The 3,829-nt window shown below is 41.8% G+C and overlaps 1 protein-coding gene across 1 annotated transcript in view; it reads right to left on the bottom strand.

Annotated features, from left to right (window-relative positions):
- Positions 1–1,311: 1,311 nt before the first annotated feature.
- The window catches only part of LOC106818834 (SH2 domain-containing protein 4B-like), a gene marked incomplete in the record, with an annotated part of 22,841 nt that continues 20,323 nt past the window's right edge, over positions 1,312–3,829 (bottom strand). The window contains 1 exon segment of the mRNA XM_014823509.1: positions 1,312–2,674.

The raw sequence follows: 3,829 nt of genomic DNA, 5'->3' as shown, positions 1-3,829 counted from the left end.
ACAATAAAAAAAATAAAAACACAAGAAAAAATCGCAAGGGCGCGACTACAGTGTTTGTTGTGTAACTGCTACCATTTTTGGCCTGCGCGTGTCCGCCACGACAGCCTGAAAGGTATCGCGAAAAAACAGCATCTAACTCTTGAGTCGGTATCACCTGGTTGATGATGGCGTGCGTATGTGCGAAATGCATATCAATATATGGCGTACAACAGTACAGTATTAGCAATCTAGTGATATAATTAATTACAATCGATTATACTATACATACATGTATATCGTAAATTATACTATCATACATCAAGCACATAGAGCGTGGCCGATCTGGCTCAAGGAGGGGGTGGTAAACAGGCGGGGTATTGGGGCCCTCCCCCCAGAATCTAATTGTTTGATAGCAGGAGATGGTGTTTGAGCGCATCTTGTTGAGTAGCATGTACAGCTTTATTCTGACTAACGATAATTCTTGGGCGCTTGCAGGCGCGGACAATGATTGATGTAAGGGGGAGGGGGCATATACTTGAATATGTAGTGTCATTGACCACGACGGTGACAGCAAAACTCTTTCTTGGAATTGTGAAAAAAGGTGCAAACTGGGTTATAACTGGCTTTGCACTCAATTACATATTTAAGCCCATGCATCAGGTGCCGTTTTGTACAGCCGCGCGACTATTATTACTTGGCCATACATTTAACTTGGATATGTCGTACAAATATTGTTAGTAGTCCAACGAGGGGGCGTGCTAGCCAACCATCCACCACCCATGATCCGCATGCATCCCGTATATATATATATATATAAACATAAAGTGTCTTATAATTAGAAAAAGGACTCTTGATAAATATAAAAGCAGAATCGCATATATATGAAACTAATCAACATGTACTACAACATAAAACAACTATATAACTATCAAACAAACGACACAAACAACAACCAACAAACATTTGGTTGTGCAAATTCGGTTAAACCAGATATAGAGATAGTAAGAAATGTTAAACACAAAATAAACCAGTAAGAAAAGACTCACTAAAACTCGGGAGGGGAGCGCAGGCGAGGGAAATAACATATAATAAAAAAAAAACCGCGTCGAAACAACTCTCCTACGCGCAAGTTAATAAAGCAAAAAATAATCTCGAAGGACAAATCACAACGGCCAAACAAAAAAACAACACCAACACACAAAAACAAAACCCAAACCAAAAACTCGCCCAGCCTTAGGATGCAACATAAACTTTTGATTCTCCTATATATATATATAAAACAGAACTAACTTAAAATCCTTCTAATAATATATCATAACAAACAAAAACATGTCATAAAAATTCGACTATTATTACAAACACGATGCGATCGTTCGTAAAAGATTTCCCTATAATCGCGACCAGCAGCTTGTTGTGAAATTGCATTGCTGCTTGATTAGCAATGATTAAAAAAATATTTGTTTTGCCCCTCACTCCGACCCCAGGCTGAAAAGTTTGGGTAGGTAGGTAGGTCTTTTTTTAGGGGTTTTTAACAAGATTTTCGCATGGTGTTTTACATGCTCAGGTGGTGCTTGTGTGCAGATATCCTTTATGTTGAATGCTTGTTTTGCTTGCTAATTAACTTGCATATTGCCTACAGATTTATTTAATGTACACTGATACAATTTGTAAAAAAAAAAATGGGAAAGATCAATAAATTTCCGTCGGCCCCTTTTTGGCGGGTCGGTCGGATGAGAGCAAACAAACAATATTTCTATCATGGCCTTAACAATGTTTCTTTTCCTATCGACTACACACACGAAGAACGACCGTGGCACTTCGAATCCGTGACACATACTTCATGATTCATGATTCATCGGTGGTTCGCGCTCAATCATTAATGACCTGATGCTGCATGCTTATTAGGATTAATCTTCATACCCGGAAGAAAAGAAATGATTAGCTACACGATAGTCATACATACGCACGCACGCACGCACGCACGCACGCACGCACGCACGTACAAATACATTCATGTTTATATATATATATATATGTAACAAGCCAAGCAGGAATGTGTCTTTACAAGTAGTGAGTGAATAATTTGGCGAGCAGATGCCACGCGGACACGGATGCACTATTTGGCACTTGGAGTGTTGAAATGAAACGTATTGCCCTATCGTTAATTAATAATGAATCAATGGAACACTAAGTGCATCAGTAGAACGAGTAAATAATACATAAATAACGTTACCCTTACAACGCACCATTGCTGACACAAGAAACACATTTGCGTCGGACACACAACCGGATATCTATTCGCAGGATATATTTTCAGGCACTAATGCCACCTGACCTACTCATCTAAGGGGGTTAATAACGACATGTCAAACCCTGGACATCATTGATAGGTCCTGCCAGCTCGTCCAGGGTAATCGCAAGTGTGCACTACTAAGCACTGTTTTGCAAATATCGCATCACAATGCTTATTCGCTAGTGCAATCACGCCAGGCAGATAGGTCGCAATTAAGCCATCGGTCTACCGGGAGCCTGCTTACTGATGGCTTCATATGCTAGACAGAGCACAGCTTCCTCATCCTCCCTAGCAACCGATGCATCCGTCGACCGTACTCAAATCTGCTCCATGAATCAACATCGACGGATGACAACATAGATGCACACTACCAGGCACACGCGACACGCGTGACGGTAGCTGCTCACACACACACACGCGCGCACGCACACGCAGACGCACACACGCATACACACGTGTATATATATGTTAATGTCTCTATTGCTGTATCCGTTAGCTGTACGGGGGTAGTGAAGCTATCGCACGGGGCACAGCACTACAGTGTTGTGTGTGTAACTGCTACACAGTTGGCCTCGCGTGAGTCTTAACACGCAGGCGGACAGACAGTGAGGTTGCCCATGCTACTCTGTGAGTCCGGTATCACCCTGGTTGCTGATGGCGTGCGTCTGTGCGAAATGCATACAATATTACTGGCGTACAACAGTATTACCATCTAGTGATATATTACTACCATCGATTCTACTATACATACATGTATATATAATTATATATACATACACAAGCACATACGCAGTGGCCGATCCTGGACTTCAAGGAGGGGGTGTAAAACAGGCGGGGGGTATGGGGGCCCTCCCCCCCAGAAAATTCTGAAAATGTTGATAGCAGGAGATGGTGTTTGAGGCACTTTTGAGTACATGTACAGCCTTTATTCTGACTACGATAATTCTTGCGCTTGCAGCGCGGCATTGATTGATGTACAGGGGAGGGGGGCATTATTGAATATGTAGTGTTGACCACCGCTGGACAGCCAAAACTCTTTCTTGGAATTGTGAAAAAAGGTGCAAACGGGTTATAACCTGCTTTGCCACTCAATTACATAATTTAACCCATGCATCAGGTGCCGTTTTATACAGCCGCGCGACTATTATACTTGGCAATAATTAATTGGTATATTGGTGTACAAATATTGTTAGTCCAAACGAGGGGGGTGGCTAGCCAACCAATCCACCACCCATGAATCCGCCACTTCATACGTATATATATATATAACATCAAGTGTCTATATAATAGAAAAGGGACTCTTGATAATATATAGCATGTATGTATGTATATGTACAGTATACATACATGTATGTATAGCAACGACACATTTGGTTGTGCAAATTCGGGTTAAAAGATATTGCAGTGTGATGTGTACACATCGTGACAGACCTCCTAGAATGGGAGGAGGACGGGAACTCTCCCATATAGCGTCGACCCTCCATGACGCGAACTTAATGAGCGAAATTTCGCGGACAAATCACATCGCCGCTTCGGTGACAATAACTTTTGATTCCT

Source organism: Priapulus caudatus, unplaced genomic scaffold (genome assembly GCF_000485595.1).
Source record: "Priapulus caudatus unplaced genomic scaffold, Priapulus_caudatus-5.0.1 Scaffold2568, whole genome shotgun sequence".
NCBI classification, from domain to species: domain Eukaryota; kingdom Metazoa; phylum Priapulida; class Priapulimorpha; order Priapulimorphida; family Priapulidae; genus Priapulus; species Priapulus caudatus.
Note: the sequence above shows the minus strand (reverse complement) of the source record. Positions and strands in the feature narration are given on the sequence as shown.